Source organism: Lactuca virosa, chromosome 9 (genome assembly GCF_052849685.1).
Source record: "Lactuca virosa cultivar CGN04683 chromosome 9, Lactuca_virosa_CGN04683_v6, whole genome shotgun sequence".
Lineage (NCBI taxonomy): Eukaryota > Viridiplantae > Streptophyta > Magnoliopsida > Asterales > Asteraceae > Lactuca > Lactuca virosa.
The window spans coordinates 205,233,684-205,253,822 of record NC_136434.1 but is presented as its reverse complement, the minus strand read 5'-3'; positions in this window follow the sequence as shown (position 1 = coordinate 205,253,822).

The following is a 20,139-nucleotide window of genomic DNA, read 5'->3' as shown; positions in this document are numbered from 1 at the left end:
GGAATAAAAGCGATATTTGTGGGCCCCTAGATGATTTAGTGATGACACCCTAAGCGCTTGGCCAAGCCTGGACTAAGTTGATATGTTCAATTGTAGTCTGAATTTCAGTCGTCATAAGTCGGAAGTCGGGAAACAACACATGGACATAGAGAATGATTATAATCCATGTCTCAGTCCATACGATATCTTGTAGAATAGAGTAATATTTGATCCCTTATCTAAAGGACGCATTACTGATAAGATCAGAGTTCGACAACGGCTTTTGAGAGATACCGTTGCTAATCGGATTTTAAAGTTACATTGGCAGTTATAGTTATTAGACTTATCGAAGTGGGAGACTGTTGGATTGGGTGTCTAAGCCCATAACTATAATTGGTATGTACTTGACCCGATAGTTGCATGTTCCTTTTGGGTTGCCTTCACGGGAGCAATTTGATAGGATGGATATTTGAGAAAGAGGTTATTTGTGATTTATTAATATCTTATAATAATAATATATTAATTGAAAAATCATATTATTTAATTGTTATTGGTCAAGAATTAATTTTGAATTAATTTAGTGATCAAAAGAGACTTATTAAATTAACGGGGACTAATTAAGTAAATCAGTGATACATATAGTTTGGGCTAATGATCCATGTTGATGAGGATGGACTAATTTTATGTGGGAGTGCATGAAGAGTTAGTCCAAAGGGCTTATCATATGGATTATTGGATTAAAGGCCTAAGGAAGTGAATTAGGCTTTACAATTGAAACTCTAGGAATTCTACACTATAAATGTAACCCTTAGCATCAACAAAAATGGCCCTAAGAGTTCCAAGAAGAACCCTAGCCGTTTTTGTGTGCCTCCTAGCCTATCTCTCATTATCCTCCATTGTTGGTGGTGTTTGTGACTCATTTGAGGCATCACATTTGAGGTGCTAAGCTCTTGAAAGGTCAAGTTCTACAAACTACGACAAAGAGGTACTCATCTAACTAGTTTTTATGTTTCAAATATCAAAGTTGTATTCTAGTTGTAGGTTTCATGCTTTTGATAATTTTATTGCATGTATAACTTGAGAAAACTTAGATCCAAAGCATTAGGGTTGTATGTGCACCATAGGGATGTTATAGTGCTCAAAACCCATCAGTTATGGGGGTTTCCCACTTTTTGATTGCCTTAATCTTAGATGGATCTACATGAATTCCTTTTTTACCGACCACATGACTAAGGAAATGTACTTCCTGAATCCAAAATTCACACTTAGTGAACTTGCCATACAATTTCTGCTTCTTCAATAACTCCAACATTAGCTTCAAATTTCGTTCGTGATCTTCTTTGGTTTGCGAGTAAACAAGTATGTCATCAATAAATACGATTACGAACTTGTCTAGGTATGCTCTATAGACCCTGTTCATTAAATCCATGAAAACAGGTGGCGCGTTTGTTAGTCCAAAAGGCATGACTAAGAACTCATAATGTCCATAACGGGTTCTAAATGTCATTTTATGAATGTCTTCTTCGTGAACTCTTAGTTGATGATATCTTGATCGGAGGTTGATCTTTGAGAGGTATGAAGCGCCCTGCAACTCATCGAACAAGTCATCAATTCGAGGAAGAGGATATCGATTCATGATTGTCAACTTGTTTAGTTCTCTATAATCAATACACATTCGGAATGACCCATCTTTCTTTTTGACGAACAACACCGGGGCTCCCCAAGGTGAAGAACTTGGTCATATAAACCCCTTGTCTAGAAGTTCTAAAAGTTGTCTGGACAATTCTTACATCTCGGATGGCGCGAGGCGATATGGTGCTTTTGCTACTGGTGTCACTCCGGGAATTAAGTCGATCCGAAATTAGACTTGTCTGTGTGGGGGTAGATCGGGTAATTCCTCCAAAAACACTTCGGGATAGTCTTGAACCATCGAGATCTCTTTAATTTGCTTAGCTGCAGGTTCTCTTTCTACTATGTGGGCCATGAATGCAATACAATAATTCTTTAGGTACTTGTGGATCTTAATGCTTGACACAATGTTTAAACTTCTTCCCGGCTTCTCACCGTGTATGATAAGGGTTTCGTCATTGGGGAGAGGTACTCTAATGACTTTCTCACTACAAGGCAAGCTCCTTCGTGATGGAAGTTACACTTGTTGCACTTCGGATGCGGATCGGTGTACTGCCTTCGCTCTTGAGTTTCCACGACTCTTTGTTCCTGAGTTTTCACCGGTTCTTGGTCTTGGGCTCTTACCATAAAGTTTCTTGAGACTTTCTGCTTCCTCCTAGACTTGCCTTCAAATTTCTTCTCTCCTTGACCTATTGGCTTCCTCTTCCTACTAGAGTTTCCTTTTTCGAGGCTCCCGTTCGAATCACATCATTGGTCAGTCGATTTGCTAGACTTACTGCACTTTGAATAGTGGTTGGGTTAGCTGCAGTAATCATTCCTTGAATCTCAGGCGCCAAACCCCAAAGGTAGCAGTCAATCTGTTTCTCCTCAGGAGTGACCATGTGAGGTACCGGTTTTGCTAGCTCATGAAATCGGATTGTGTACTTCTCTATTTGTGTTCCAACCATAAAATGGTTCCATAACTCAGATTCAAGATTCTAGATTTCATCCTTAGGACAATACTCCTCTATCAGCAGCTTCTTCAGGTCTTCCCAAGTTAGCTGATATGTCGCTGCATGGCCTTGGGTTTGCACTAGGGTATTCCACCAAGTCAATGCCCTCTCTTGGAGTAGACAAGTTGCATACTCCACTTTATTGTGTTCAAGACATTTGCTAATGTGAAGGACCGACTCCATGCTGTCAATCCATTTTAGCAACCCGACCGTACCTTCCTTTCCATGGAATTCCTTAGGTTTACAGGCCATAAAGGACTTGTAGTTACATTCTCTTTCATTGATTCCCTAGTTTCCTCTTCTAGCTCCTTGGTTAGCATTAAGACCCGCATTTACTTGAGTAACAACGTTTGGGAATGCTGCCATGAGTTCTTGTGCTACTAACTGAGCAACATCGGGTGTTTCGTTATTTGGCCGTCCGCGAGTACGCTTTCCTGACATGGTTCTAAGACACAAGAGAAGAATACATATAAATATATAAAATAATGTTTAACATTTGGTTCACTACCATTTTGAAAACCATAAGTGTTGTCAAATGAATGGTTTGCATTATTATTATGCATAAAGATTTGAGAAAAGAAAGAAAAAGAAAAATCTATTTATTCAACCATTGATTAAATAAAATCTAGAGTTTGATCTCATAGTCAAAGTTTTCAAACATAAAATTATCTTTTTGATGACCATATGAAATAGTTTTAATACCAAAACAATATATCATTCCCAAAATAAATTTTTAATGTTTCTCCCAAAAGACACCCCACATGGGTTTTCAATACATGATAAAATAAAATACTGAAATCAGAACCAAATATGAATCACTATCCCAACAAGAAACATCCACACCATAATCAGTAACAGCCCTCCGAACACGTAACATGCAGTAACCGCACGACCTGCCACATGCCTGGAAGCTTTAGCAGTATCGGTAGCCTCCAACACATGTTGAAACAGGATGCCCATTCTTGTCATCACCTCAGTCAAAACCTCTTGATGCCCAGCTATCACTACAAGACTCTGCCGTAGGTCCGCTGACATCCATTGCATTCTTCTAGACTCCTCGTGGGTCATACCTGCCTGCCTGACAAGTATCCCTACGACTCGCTATGGTGGAGGTGCTCTCGGTCCTACCATGTTGGGTCCTACCCTACTGGGTCCTGCTGTGCAAATTCATGTTGTACTGGCTGCTATCCTTCCCGAGATAGGAACACTCTTCCTTGCCGTCCTCCGAATACAAAGCCCGTAAAGTGGTGGTTGTGGCAACATCGATGCAGGTGATGCCTCACATTGCTGACTCGGGGTGCTGTCGCTGCTAATCTCCACCGAGTCTCCCGTGTCTTTTGTGTCTTCCGAGGGGTCTTCTTCCATAGAGGCGGGGGGATCACGTCGAGGGACAACGGTGACATAGTCGGACTCATCAACCGAGGGGGTAGCGTGAGAGGATGACAATGTCGACATAGTGGACTGAGACATAGTTTTATCGAGTCATGAAATAAATAACAATGAATGCCTATAATATGCAATCCTTACACACACCAAAATTCACATTTGAATTTTTGAAATAAAGTTTTTAAAAAAATTTGGTTGAACATATTCCCATTATAATTAGCTCAAGTCTTGTAAAATCTTTCCTTAATTAAACATAGGGGATCAGGCTATGTTTAATCGAGGTCCAATAATACAACTTCCAACCTAATTACATTAGTAGTATGTTCGATGTAAAAGAAAATTTATAAATTTTGACGGATGTTCTCTATAACTTTAGCTTTGATACCATTTCTGTCACACCCCGCTAAAGCGGAAACACAAGATATGACAGCGATAAAGGTTTCATTGTAATAGATAAAGATATGTCACCATAGTAGTAGTTAAAAGTTTACAACCCACAATTTAAAGAAAACAAAATACAAGTTTCCCAAAATAACATTGTTCACAAGTTAACTTCACAAAATAACTTCCACATGATGCAACATGCTCTATGATGATGAATCTTTATATCCACTTACTAATTATTTCCTGAAAAAGGATGTAAAATGAGCGTCAACTATGAAAATAGTTGGTGAGTTCACAGGTTAATTAAATCAAGATTTGGTATAAAAATTCCCATAAATACAAGTACATTGCTTTAATGAGAAACAAAGTTCATTGCTATAATGAGAAACAAAGTTCATTGTTATAATGAGAAACAAGTTTGTATGTATATGAGCAAACAATGAGTTCACAACCAAGCCTATGACTGATGCCTTATCAAGATCTATGCTTATCATTCCATAGATTATATGGTATCATGCACTCCAGCAATCGGGCGAGTGAGGAGTTGTCAATTCCTAATAGCGCTATCCATAATGGTGTACATTAGGATGTTACATAAAAATTTTGAGGATTTTTCTCTACTGTATACTATTTTTCTCCTATTTTCTAAGGTTAATTACACTTAAATACATTTAAATACACATAAATACCCAAAACCGGATTATACAATATGAAAATCACCTTTGGTATTTTTCCCAGGTTATATACACTGTAAATGATGTTACAAAAAGTTTTGGTAATTTACTTTAACTGTTTATTATTTATTCTCCAATTAATGATTATTTAAGAGGATAAAACAAAGAAAAATAGAAAGACCAACTGAAAAATATGTTTTATATTTTTCACAGTTTCTATATGTATAATAACAGTGTTACAAAAATTTTGGGTAATTTTGGAAACTGTTTTCTATTTATTTCAACTTTTATTAGAATAAATGCACAAAAATCATAAAATTGGGTTAAACAGTTTAGAAATCCATTTTTATATTTTTCCCAGCTCAAGTATGTCTAATGGAAGTATTATAAAAAGTTTGGAAATTTTTATGCTTTTAATACTATTTTTCATGAATTTATCTTGTTATGAAGGCTTAAAAATTTAGAAAAATAGTTAATCATATCAAAAATTCAAAGGAAATTTTCTGGAAGACCTCTACCGTATTTAGAATGAAAATACAAGGTTTGACAATTTTTAGAAACTGTTTGATAATATTTTATATTTTTAGGAATTTAAAACACCTTTAAATGTGTTGAAATACCCTAAATTAATATTACTAAATCTGGAAAATTAATATCCAAAATTGTCTTAATCACATGAGTTATAGAATTTCACCATTTCAGAAAAATTGTAACCATTTAATATAAAACCAATATTAGAACATAAATTTGGCATTTCTCTATATGTAGAGTTTAGTATATTAGCATTAGATTTCGACATGGAAACTCACTAGTGTGTGTTTGATGTCGTAGGATCCCGGTAGTAAGACGTTGGTGTATTCTGAGGCACCACTTGTACCTACTCGAAACATTGTGAGTATTCACGCACTCCCCTATTTTCAGTTTTTATGTTTTGGGGTGGAAAAGCATGTCCCGAAAAACTATTATTTGAATGTTGTATTTAAATTGATTTGTATCAAACATGATTGCTATTTTATTGCTATGTCTCTCTATGTATGTCTATGCAACATGGAACATGAGAACTTATCGTACTAAGGCCCTTCCCTTATCTCTAACCATTAACTCTTTGAGCCAATGGTCATTATGGATAGCGCTATTAGGAATTGACAACTCCTCACTCGCCCTATTGCTGGAGTGCATGATACCATATTCATCTATGGAACGATAAGCATAGATCTTGATAGGGCTTCAGTCATTGGTTTGGTTGAGACTCATTGTTTGCTCATACACATACAAACTCGTTTCTCGCTATAGCAATAAACTTGTTATCAATCATAGCAATCAACTTTGTTTCTCATTAAAGCAATGTACTTGTATTTATGAAAAGCCTTATTCCAAATCTTGATTTTATAAACTTGTGAACTCACCAACTATTTTCATAGTTGACGCTCGTTTTACATGCTTTTTCAGGAAATAATTAGTAAGTGGATATAAAGATTCATCATCATAGAGCATGCTGCATCGTGTTGAAGTTATTTATGAAGTTATATTTTGAACAATGTTATTTTGGAAAAACTTGTACTTGTTTCTATTAAGCTATGGGTTGTAAACTTTTGAATATTGCTATGGTGATGTATCTTTATCTTTTGGAATGAAACCGTTATCGCTGTCATATCTTGTGTTTCCGCTTTAGCGGGGTGTGACAAGCGGAGTATAGATGACGACCACGAACTATTCTAGACAGTCCAGTCGAGCGCTAGCAGGATCGCAACCTGTAGGTGTTTACTTGAACTACGTGTTCACCAGGTGTACTCCATCCCCCTCATGGTTGCCTTATTTGATATGTATTGCTGAGCAATCCCCAAAGCAATGTTGTCCACCCCCGATGAAAAATCCTTATAGATACTTTAGGGACGTAAAGTGAGGATAACGAGAACGGGTAATCGGGTTAAATGATTTGATGAAAAAAATAAACTTATTTATTGTGGGTTGAAACCCTATGTGCTTACCAAGCTCCTAAGCCTGACCCACTCAGTTTCTTGTATTACTGGTAGTGACACAAGAGCATAGATGCGATGATCTGATGAGAGATTATGGATCATAGGCCAGTAGAAATAAATAAAATGTTGTAAGGCCTATGTTGTTTTTGTGGAAAATGTTGTTTTTTTTATGCTTTTGATGTGTATTGACAATGACATCCCGATGTTTGTAATATAATCAAAATTCATTTCTTCGGAAATGCTTTGATAAATTCCCTATCATATTTTTTGGGAACAAATTCTGCAACATATTTCATTAAAAGTATACATTGATTTTTAAATAAAGTATAAACGAATCGGTCTTTTCTGGACGTGAAATTGGGGATGTCACACTAGCACACAAAGTATAATGCCTCTAAATAATCACACCCGAAAGACTAATTATTAGAAAACAGGGGACAAGAGAGGGAGAGCCAAAATCTCAAACTTTAGAAGGCTTAGACCAAGGGACGAAAATTCTGGTAGCTAAGACTAGGAGGGGGTAGTTTTAGTTAGAAGTTACTTAAAGATAAATCATATTTTAAGAATTATATAATCTAATTTAATTCAAATTCAAATATGTTGTTTATCCATACCATATGGACGGGAATCCATTGGATAATCCTAAGGAATTTTCGTTTAGCCCTTCGAAGGGGTTCTAAAATGTTCCAACTATTCAACTTTTGAATAAGTACAATTTATATTTCTAATTAATACGAAAATTAATTCTAAATTAATTTCAACTAATTGTAACTTAATTCTTACTAGTCCCGATTAATTTATCAAGCGATGATAAATTAAGAAACTACTTATCTCTCTCCCACTCTTTGTCTCTCTCTTTCTCGTTCTCTCTCTCTCTTAAATCATTTTCTAGTTCTTTTAGCTCTTGAGAACAACACTAAAAGGACGTTGTTATTATTCTCAAAGTTATACCAATTAGGCATAACATTGGACACCAATTTCCAACAATTATGTATTCATTAACGATTGATATCTTCGTTAATGATAGAAGTTGAATAATAAATTGGATTTATAGTGCTTCATTTATAGCTGAATATAATTATTATTGTTTGGGTATTAATTATTATTCATTATTCATTGTAACACATAAAAAAGAATGGCAAGGATTACGATTAATTTTTTATTTTTATTTTTTTTCATCAATCATTTATGAATCTATCGTTTATAAATATAGTTGTATATCAATATGTTTTACTTTATATTTTCTTTCTATTACAAAAGCATTGCATTTTTTTGTGTATATATATATATATATATATATATATATATATATATATATATATATATATATATTAGTGTTTTATTTTATAGAAATGTTGGATTTTATCTTTTTATTACACTTTGTTCATTTTGTATTTACAAATATATTCGTATATGATTACAAGTGTATTTTGATTTATTACCTATAAAAAATTTAATTAAAAAGTAATTCAATAAAATTAAAAAACTACATTGCCATTTGTTCATTTATACTCAATAAAAATGTTTAAATAAAATGTTTGAAGAAAAAAAATAGTGTTTATTTTTTGTTTCAAATTGAATGATAATCTAATAAAAGTTATTTTTGTATCGCGTTATAAAAAACCAATTAATTTCATTTTTACGCAACTAGAATAATATTGTTATATTTAAAGAAATTATGAATTTGATTTTCATAAAAGAGAATTTAATTTATATATAAAATATTTAAATAGAAAATAGTTGGTTTAGAGACATTCTTGCATTCTGAATCTTTTTATGCTATATGTATATATATATATATATATATATATATATATATATATATATATATATATATATATATATATATATATATATATATATATACTGCCTAATAAATGAAGATTTTTTTTCCACTTGTGACATTTTCATTTAATTTGTCAAATGTCATTTATTGGTTATTTTGAATTCATTTTTTTCCACATGTCATTTTATGAGTTTTTATAACACTCTAATTTTTAAAATAAAATTTTCATTTTTAAACCACATAGAAACACATTCTCACATTTCTCAAAAACCACAAAATGTATAGTAGCTCAAAACCCAAGACATAAAATGTTTGATAATATCTCAGAATCCTCAAAACAAAAACTCTAACTGGTGTGTAAAATCAAGTTGGCGCCTTCCCGTGATCCTGAGAGGTACCTGAAACACATATCACACAACACTATAAGCACGAAGCTTAGTGAGTTCTCTAAAATACCACACATAAATAATTTGCCTCTCATGGCTATGTCTCGATAAGGACCCTCCAGTCCATGTGTCTGAGTGAGGACCCTCCGGTCTCACAACTCAGGTTGGACCCTCCGGACCTAACCAATAAAGCACAGAATAATATACCACATAAATTACTAAGCCAAATGCATGATATCACATAACTCAGTTTAAGCACATAAGACCCTCTGGTCATACAGTATCACCAATCAAGCAAGTATAGTGAGAAGACACACCTCGTAAGTAAACAAGTAGATGTAGTACCCCACGAACAGTTTAGACTCCGCCTACATAATATAAGCATCTCTAATTAACACTTTATAACCAAAACTCTACAAAGTTAAGCTAACCCCTTCTCTCACTCTCGGAAAGGGTGAAAGACTATTTTACCCCTCCATGATCTCCATAACTCATGTCTTGATCAAACCCTAGAAGTCAACGGAAGTCAACGCTCGAGTCAACAGTCCATGTTGATTCAACTCGTCGAGTGCACCTGTGCGACTCGTCGAGTTCTTTTGTTCTCTCTGAAGTATCGGATAATCGTCGAGTTGTCTCATCAACTCGTCGAGTTGTAGCGCGTCTAGACTATCGGGGAAAACCCTAACCGACTCGTCGAGATGATTTTATGCAGAACTAAAGCCCTATACTCTAGATCTAGCCTCCCAAGGCTGATATACCACGTAAAGTTGCAAGCTTTACGTCCATGCACGACACCTAGGGCTCAAAGTGCCAATACAAAGCTCTATGGAGGGATTAATGAATAAAACCTGGCCAATAGCTTTATAAAGCTTGAATCTTTAGGCCTAAGGGACCTCATACTGCCCACATCTGAAGTTTCAACTTCATGGAATGCTCAAACAACTCAAAGGCTCAAAAGGAAGATGTAAATGGCCACAAACTCCATAAGGAAGAGATCTAACCAAATAATGATCAAGGTGATAGCTTTTTACCTCGAAAAAGCAGCTAGAACTGAAAGAACACCGGGTCCAGAGGCTTCTTCTCGTTCCAAGCCTTATGCTCTTCTATCTTCTTCCAAGAATGCACCAAAACACACACTTTTAATCTCTCTCTCTCTCTCTCTCTCTCTCACAGATGATACCAGCTCGTTTAGGGTTTCTCTAAGAGTGTTAAAGTGATAAGGGAGGCAGAAATGAAGGCTTAAGGTCCTTTAAATAGGGCACAAACCCTGAAAATTAGGGTTTTCACACTCAGCTCCTACTCGCCGAGTTGGGGTCCTCCAACGCGTCGAGTAGACTCTAAAAATCACGCGACCCTCTCAACTTCTTCACGACGAGTTGGGACCAACCAACTCATCGAGTAGGTGATATGTTGTGAACAAAATTCTCATGTTCCGCATCCTGGAAATCGGGGTGTTACAATTCTCCCCCACTTAAATTAGATTTCTCCCTCGAAATCGCTCTTTATAAACACATAGGTTGGAACAGCAATCCGAGAAGCACAACTGGAAAGTCGCTTATCATACAACGATCCCCTTTCCCATAACATCCGAAACCAAAGAGGTATTGGATTAGTGTCTAAGTCCATAACTATAATTGGTATGTACTTGACCCGACTCGGCATGGTCCATTTGGGTTGCATGGCATCGGAACAATTGGATAGACCATTTATGAGGAAAAGACATTTTATGACATATTAATATATTATAAGTTCTAATATATTAATATGAAATCATGTTATTTAATTAGTATTGATCAAGAATTAATTTGGACTTAATTTAGTGATCAAAAAGAGACTAATTAAATATATGGGGATTGATTGTGTAAATCATTCATTCTTATATATGTGGGCTTATGATCCAAGATTCCTTTATGTTGGGTTTAACCCATGTGGTGATCCATGGATACTCCATGGAGGTTAAAACCCATGGAGCATAAGGAATGGGTAAAGTCATGAGTTACATGGTGTAACCCTAATAGCCACACTATATAAGAACCCCTTTAGTTCAAGAAATTGGCACTAGTGATACATATTTTGAGGGCTAGCCGATTTGAACAATGTATGTCTTCTTCTCATGGTTATTCCAAGAGTTCATGATGTTGTGTGAACCATTTGAGGTGTCACACTTGGGGCACTAGGCTCTCAAGCTTCATGGAGTCAAGCAACAACAACAAGGTATGTATTCTATCTATTTTATTATCCTAGTATCAATGTTTTGGTATGCTAGTTAGGATAATACCTTGGATAATCATATTTGCATGTATAATAGAGAAAAACATAGATCCAAGGTATTTAGGGTTGCATGTACACTTAGGAGTGTTAGAATGCTCAAAACCCATCAGTGGTATCAGAGCCTAGGCTTGTCTTCAATTATACTTGATGCAAGTTGCTGAAAAATGCTGAAAAAATCGATTTTCTGGCTTTCTGGGCACTGGACTCGCCGAGTCCACTGATGAACTCGCCGAGTCCATGAAGAAAATCATCCTACTCGTCGAGTAGGTTGATACACTCGACGAGTAGGAGCCCCAGACAGCATATTTTCGAGGTTTTTGGCTAGAAATGGACTAGGAACATTACCTTAAGCTGTTTTTGGACTTATAAACTTGTTTTTGATGTGGTAATGTTCATGCTAATCCAATTTCAAAGATAATTGTCAATAGATTCATGTTTTGTATTAGTTTAGTGATTAGGCTAATTACATGAAAAAGTTTGATTTGAATTATCTTGTTCTTATGAGTTGCTTAGATTAATAGAAAAGTTAATTGATTATGTGTTTTCAATCCATTTTAATCTAAGAGTTGATTCTAAAATGTGTTTTTGTAACTTGTCCTCAAGTTATATGAAAAGTCACATTTAAGTTTCATAAAACTCATAAAAATTGGCAATGGTTACAAAAAATGAAGAGTCTTGTCCTCAAGTTATGGAGGTTCAAGAGTCACTTCATTAAGTAATAAAATGTGTAACCTTAATTAATTCCATAAGTTACAAAAATAAAGAAAAGTTACATTCTTTTATTAGTTTAAAGTCTTCCATAACTTGTCCTCAAATTATGGAACTTGAAGAGTCTTTTATTTAAAACTACCTTAAACACATAAGTTATGGAATTAATTAGTTTTGAATAGTTTCAAAACTTGCCCTCAAGTTTTGGAATTTGAAAAGTTTTCTCTTATGAATACTTTAATTCCAAGTTAAGCCCTTAGAATTTTAAAAGTTAAAATTCAACCCTTATACTTTATAATATTATAAGTTAATAATATATATATGTATAAGAGAAAGTCAGTCTTACCGTTAGTAGGTTAATGGGGGTATAAGGTTACTGCCTATAAAATGGCAGTTTAATGGGTGTCCACTCTCACCCACCGCTTCCTTGACTGGTGGAGGGTCGTTAGTCGAACGGGTAGGACAAGGACTATAATTCTCCCTTCTTTAAAAGTATTAATGATAAATACTAAGTAACTAAACATTTATAAATTCCCAATCTTAGTTACTTAGGAAAATGTGAATTTGGTGCTAACCCATGAAATTACACTTTGCACTTTGTTTAAGTCAGTTAGTGGAGCGTGTGTGGGTAACCGACACACTAAATCGTATTTAACAAGGTAGGCAAAGGGTAACTTAATGTTTATCATAGTATCGATGGAGCGTGTGTGGTTAACCATCACATCGATTGAGGGGTAAACACTTAAGGGTACCAAGTATATTTGAATGGTTATTCACACCTTGTTTTGTGATCCTCGGCATCCCAGTCACAAAACCTGAAGGGCACACTCGAGATTGAAACATGCCATTGAACAGTTCAATGAATCTCAAAAGAATCTAGGAGTTTCAAAACCAATTAAAACCTAATAATACATTTCGTTTATCTTGGTGGAAATTGGTGAATCGTCATTCACCTACCTTCAAATATTTTATAGCTTGGATTACGGCATCCCTCTTCCAAGTTATAAAAGTATTGTGTTGGGTCCTAGCCTTAATATTTCATATTGGGTGTTATGTTAAGGACTTTAAATCAACTATCTTGAATATCTCCAAAAAGATGATCTTCCCAAATCTCTTGAAACAAGCTTTCCTAAATGAAGATGATGTCCCATGGAAATCATACTTCTTTCACTTCCTCCAGTTATTCTCCCTAACCCACAAGTTCCTGAAAAGTTTAAGGTCACTCAAGCCCTATTGGCAAGCAAAGGTCTATATGTGATCACATCTTGGAGATGTAGTCACATATTGACAAGCCGGGAGAGTTGGGTGTCAAAGTCTAGAGGAGGCTGATGATCAATCACTTTCTAAGTCACATAGTGAGTTCCTTTGGGACTCCTATGAAACAGACTATGACAAGACCCTTAATGATCTTATCTATTTGCTAAGATCAACTTCCTAAAACTTTATGGACATTGACAATGATGACATTGGATATCCAGTAAAGCTCTCTCTTCCCAATGGGAAGGGATCGGCCATAATCAACTCGGTTGACCAAATGGTCAAGAGAGGATAAGTCTGAGATAGTCCCATTATCAAGGGTCCATTGCCAAATAAAGGGGCATTGGTTGCGAAGCTGCCAAATTTACCTAAGGATGTTAAAGTCAATAAGTTTGACTCTACTTCAGGTAAAGTCCACTATCTAACTCTGCTAAGTTTCTATTCTGAGATTCTTGATACATGATATGACTGGGTCACATGGTGATGTTTTAAGAATCAAAGAAAAAGTGAAGAAACTTAAAGAAAGAATATGTTGAATCTGATCGCGTAGATGGATTTCTATCACATAGTTTGAAGATCGGATTCTTGAGGTACTTCTTAAGAGTTATGATATATTGCTTAGGAATAAATAACAACAAAGTTTTCATGTGCTTTTGCATTGTAAGGATTGTTTTTCCGCAAAGTTTTAAAATAAAAGGAAACATTTTTGATTTTATTTATTTTGAAATATCCTTATAATGGCATTTGTAAAAACTTTTGTTGCTTATAAGATTCCATTAAGAGCAAGAGTGGAAATATGAATTTGATTCTTTCATTTGTGGTAGTGTCCAAATTTACCAAATTGTAACATCCCAAAAATACCAGCTAAAAATTTCATTTTTAAATTAGGTTAATTCATAAAAACATCGTTACAAAACATTCATAATATTAATTTATGTCTGAGAACCGGTAACATCATAGTAAAATATTCAGAGTACATCCCATAAAATCCATAGTGCGGAAAACATGAGAGTGTGTGATATGCCGCTACCGCGCCGACTCCTTTCCCCTAGCTGAAGAGGTACCTGAAAACAAAACTATAAAACGTAAGCACGAAGCTTAGTGAGTTCCCCCATAATGCCACATACCATACAATCATATAATGAACAACTAAGGGATACGGGCCTCGCCCACACCCATAGAGATACGGGCCTCGCCCACACTCTACTAGCTAGGAGATACGGGCCTCGCCCACGCTCTACTTTCTGAGAGATACGGGCCTCGCCCACGCTCTGCTATCCATGGAGATACGGGCCTCGCCCACACTCCGCTATCCATGGAGATACGGGCCTCGTCCACACTCCGCTACTAAACCATAACATACAAGTATCACACAGACAACAAGTATAAGCAATTCTATCATACTGGCATATAACACAATTGAACTCAGCTATGAGATACGGGCTCCGCCCACACTCCGATACTAACATATCGTCTATACGGGCCGGCCTTGGTGCCTTAGACCCGTCCCTATTGGAACGAAACTCACTTCGAGAGTAGCTGCCGAAAACCTGCTCAGACTACGCCTGGCTGCCGCACCGGTAATCCCTCCGGCTATAAATCCGTAAACATGGATGAGGTACTCATAAATACCCCTAAGGTCAAATGACTGGTCAAAGTCAACTCCTTGGTCAAAGTCAACCTTCTGATTGACTGGACTCGCCGAGTCCATATGGCGACTCGCCGAGTCCTTCTATGTCTAGCCCGACTCTGACTCATCGGGTCCCTGTTCCCACTCACTGAGTCAGCCTGACTCGCTAGACGGGGACAACTAACAAACCCGCGACTGGACTCGCCGAGTCCAAGGGGGTGACTCGCTGAGTCCGACGAACAGATCTCGCAAATCGCTCCAATCTTCCATCAGAACATCAACCTTGGAGATTTGGAGATTCTGGGACTATAGCTACACGTTAAATTGCTAATTCCACGTGCGACTACAGAGGGTTGGACCTTCTACACTTAAACCCTTCTTATCCTAGTGACTGATCATATGACTCGCCGAGTTAGAAGAACAACTCGTCGAGTTCAAGCTATATTCAAGGGACTCGCCGAGTTTGAAGAACGACTTGCCGAGTATCAGGCAATCTTCATAGGACTCGCCGAGTTGTTTATCCAACTCGCCGAGTCTAAGGCCATCTTCATGGAACTCGCCGAGTGCACTTTGGCACTCACCGAGTACCCTTCGACTCTTCACCCATTCTGGCCAAAACTGAGACATGCAATGGTTCCAAACCATAAATCTAAGCTCCTAGGGCATAAACACACGGAGTTTGGGAGGTTTAAGGGCTTGCATTCCACATATAAGGGACAAAAAGGAATCTATTTTAATAAGGATCAAGAAGGAGCTTTCTTACCTGGTTAGGAGCTTCTCCCAGGGTAGATTTCGGATCTATCACACTTCCTTGCACCCTCCAACTTCCTCCTTCTTCTTCTAAGCTTCAAACTTCCTTCACCAAGCCCAAATCACTCACAAGGATCAAAATGGGCTAGGGGTTCGCTCTACAGTTCTTCTGGAAGAGAATGGGACGAAATGGGTGTTTTAGAATGGGTAAAATAGGGTGCAATGTCTGAAAATAGAGTTTCATTTAGACAGGTGGACTCGCCGAGTCCATGCATCGACTCGTCGAGTTCACCGCTCAAATCCCGTGTCCACCCTGCTGCTACTCGGCGAGTCGGGACGCAGACTCGCCGAATTCGTGGAAAAATTAAGATAAAAACTTAAATAAAATCATACCATGAACCCGGTGTTACAAATCTCCCCCACTTATTTTAGACTTCGTCCTCGAAGTCTGCCGCTCCCTTCCGGAACAGCTCCGGATAATGCTCCATCATCTCATCCGCGGGCTTCCAAGTCCATTCTGAGCCCTTCCGATGCTGCCATTGCACCTTCACCAGCTCCACCCTTTTGTTCCTCAGTTCCTTCGACTTCCGGTCTAGGATAGCCACAGGCCGCTCGATATAATTCAGGCTGTCATCAACCTGGATGTCCTCCAAAGGTACCACTGCTGAATCGTCCACCATGCACTTCCGCAGCTGGGAGACGTGGAAAGTGCTGTGGATCTGACTGAGTTCGGCTGGCAGGTTCAGCTGATATGCCACCTTGCCCACTCGGGCTGCAACCCTAAACGGTCCAATATACCTGGGACCCAACTTGCCCCATTTCCTGAATCGGATGACGCCCTTCCACGGCGACACTTTCAGGAGAACCATATCCCCGACCTGGAACTCCAGGTCTGATCGGCGCCTATCGGCATAACTCTTCTGCCGACTCTGAGCAGTCTGAAGCCTGCTCCGGACCTGCTAAATCTTCTCTGTCGTCTTGAGCACTACTTCGGTGCTCCCCATGACTCTCTGTCCAACCTCGCCCCAACATATCGGGGTCCTGCACTTCCTCCCGTACAACATCCCGAAGGGAGGACAGTCAATACTCGCGTGATAGATGTTATTGTATGAAAACTCGGCTAAAGGAAGATAGGTATCCCAGCTACCACCGAAGTCTAAAACACACGCCCGCAGCATGTCCTCCAGAGTCTGGATGGTCCGCTCGCTCTGGCCATCCGTCTGTGGGTGAAAGGCTGTACTAAAATGCCGACGAGTACCCAGCTCGTCATGAAACTTCTTCCAGAACCTGGAAGTGAACCGCACATCCCTATCCGAAATCACTGAAACTGGCACTCCGTGCTGTGCCACCACCTCTCTGATGTAGATATCGGCCAATTTCTCGGCCGAGATGCTCTCCTGAATCGGGATGAAGTGGGTGCTCTTGGTCAATCGATCGACGATGAACCATATCGAATCCACTCCCCGCGCGGTCCTGGGAAGCTTGGTGATGAAATCCATCGTGATGTCTTCCCATTTCCACAGCGGGATATCCAACGGCTGCATCTTGCCGTGCGGTCTCTGGTGTTCGGCCTTGACCTTCCTGCAGGTCAGGCACCGCTCAACGTACCATGCTACATCCCGCTTCATGCTGGGCCACCAATAGTCCAGACGAAGATCCCTATACATCTTCGTTGCCCCTGGATGAATGGAAAATCGGGATTTGTGCGCCTCCTCCATCAAAACCTGGCGCACGTCTCCGAGGTATGGAACCAACACCCTGCGGTGTAATGTCAATAATCCCCTGCTGTCATGGCCGAAGGAGGAAACCTGTCCCACAATCCGCTCACTCTTCCGATGTTCCTCCTTTATAGCCTCCTGCTGAGCCTCCCGGATCCGCTCCAAAAGCGGAGTCACCACTGTCATCCGCATGCAAATATCCCTGATCGGCGCCACCTTGCGGCTAAGCGCATCGGCCACCACGTTGGCCTTCCCCGGGTGATAAAGGATTTCATAATCATAATCCTTTACCACATCAAGCCACCGACGCTGTCTCATATTCAGATTTGGCTGGTCCATGAGGTACCTCAAACTCTTCTGGTCCGTGTAAATCGCACAGCGAACCCCATAGAGGTAATGACGCCAAATCTTGAGGGCGAACACAACAGCCCCCAACTCCAAATCATGCGTCGGGTAGTTCGCCTCGTGAGGCTTCAGCTGCCTCGACGCGTAGGCGATGACATGCCCTCTCTGCATCAATACCGCGCCCAAACCTGAGATGGACGCATCGCAGTATACAACAAAATCCTCCATGCCCTCTGGCAAGGCTAAGATTGGCGTCTCGCACAATCTCTGTCTCAGTGTCTCGAATGCTGCCTGCTGCTCAGGCCCCCAACGAAAGACCACAGCCTTCCTTGTTAACCTGGTCAGTGGTAATGCTATCTTGGAGAAATCCTGGATGAATCTCCGATAGTAGCCAGCTAATCCTAGGAAACTCCAAATCTCAGATGGAGACTTCGGAACCTCCCATCTCATCACGGCCTCCACCTTGGCCGGATCCACCGAAATCCCGTTCTGGTTGACAAGGTGCCCAAGAAACTGCACCTCGCGTAACCAGAACTCACACTTGGAGAACTTAGCATACAAGTTCTCCCTTCTCAAGGTCTCCAAAACCTCCCGCAAATGCTCCTCATGCTGCTCTCGCGTCTTGGAGTAAACCAAGATATCATCAATAAATACTATCACCGACCGGTCTAGCATCGGTCTACACACGCAGTTCATGAGGTCCATGAACGCGGCAGGAGCATTGGTGAGCCCGAAAGGCATCACCACGAACTCATAGTGGCCATAACGTGTCCGAAATGCCGTCTTCTGCACATCCTCCTCTCTGACCCTCACCTGGTTATACCCTGAACGCAAGTCTATCTTGGGGAACCAAGATGCTCCCTGAAGCTGGTCAAAGAGGTCGTCAATCCTCGGGAGTGGGTAGCAGTTCTTCACCGTTACCTTAATCAGCTCCCTATAATCGATACACATCCGATGCGACCCGTCCTTCTTCTTCACAAACAGAATCGGGGCTCCCCAGGGTGAACTGCTCGGTCTAATGAAACCCTTGTCTAACAACTCCTGAAGCTGTGTAGACAACTCCTGCATCTCAGGAGGACCCAACCGATACGGTGCCTTAGCTATCGGAGCCGCACCAGGGACTAGGTCGATCCTGAACTCCACCTGTCGCTCTGGAGGTATCCCAGGCAGCTCCTCGGGGAATACATCCGCGAACTCTCGTACTACGGGCACATCGCCCACCGTCGCCTTACCCGCCTCCCGGGTGTCCATGACATATGCGACATATCCTGCGCAACCCTGCTGAAGGTAACGCCTTGCCCTCGCTGCCGAACAGAAGGCTGGCCCTCGCTGTGATCTCTCACCCTGAATTACTAACTCTCCCCCACTTGGGGCTCTGACTCGTACTAACTGTTGCGCGCAATCTATCACTGCCCCATTGGGACTCAGCCAATCCATACCAATAATGACCTTGTTTCCCCGCAATGGAATGGGAACTAGGTCAACCAAATACCCCTCTTCGAACAACCTCAATACACAATCTCGAAAGACCTCTGATGCTCGCACCGACCGGTCGTCCGCAATCTCGACCTCTAAAGGGCAATCCAACATGCTCGCGGACTCAGGAAACTTCTTGCTAAGTGCAAGAGAAACAAAGGATCGGGTAGCCCCCGAATCAAACAACACCTGGACTGGAATACCGTTCACATGGAACGATCCTAAATGTATATACACAGAGCACATATCAATATCATAAATCTCATATAAATAGGTCAGAGGGAAAGAATCATACCCGTCACCACATCAGGTGCAGCGCGTGCCTCCTCGGCTGTCAGCTGAAATGCCCGGCTCCTCACCACCGGAGCCTCTGCCTTGCCCTGCCGGCCATCTAAAATCCGTAGGGTCGCTGGAGCTGGCGCCTGTACTGGCGTTGCTGCCGTCAACTGGGGGCAGTTGGCCCTCTTGTGGCCCCTCTGGTTGCAGTGGAAACACAGCAACTCAGATGTCTGAATAACCGGAGCAGGGGCAGTACAATCCCTGCTGAAGTGTCCCGTCTTGCCGCACCTATAGCAGCCTATCGATCCTAATCTACACGCTCCCTCGTGCGACCTGCCGCACTTCCTGCAGCGGCCCGGTCCTGAATGGCCTTTCGGCCTACCATCTGATCCCTTGGGCTTCTTTCCCGAAGCCCCTATCGTCTGTCCCTCCTCTGCCTTCCTCTTCCGGATGTGCTCCAGATCTATCTCCCTCTCCCTCGCCCTAGCAATCATAGAATCCAGGGTAGGA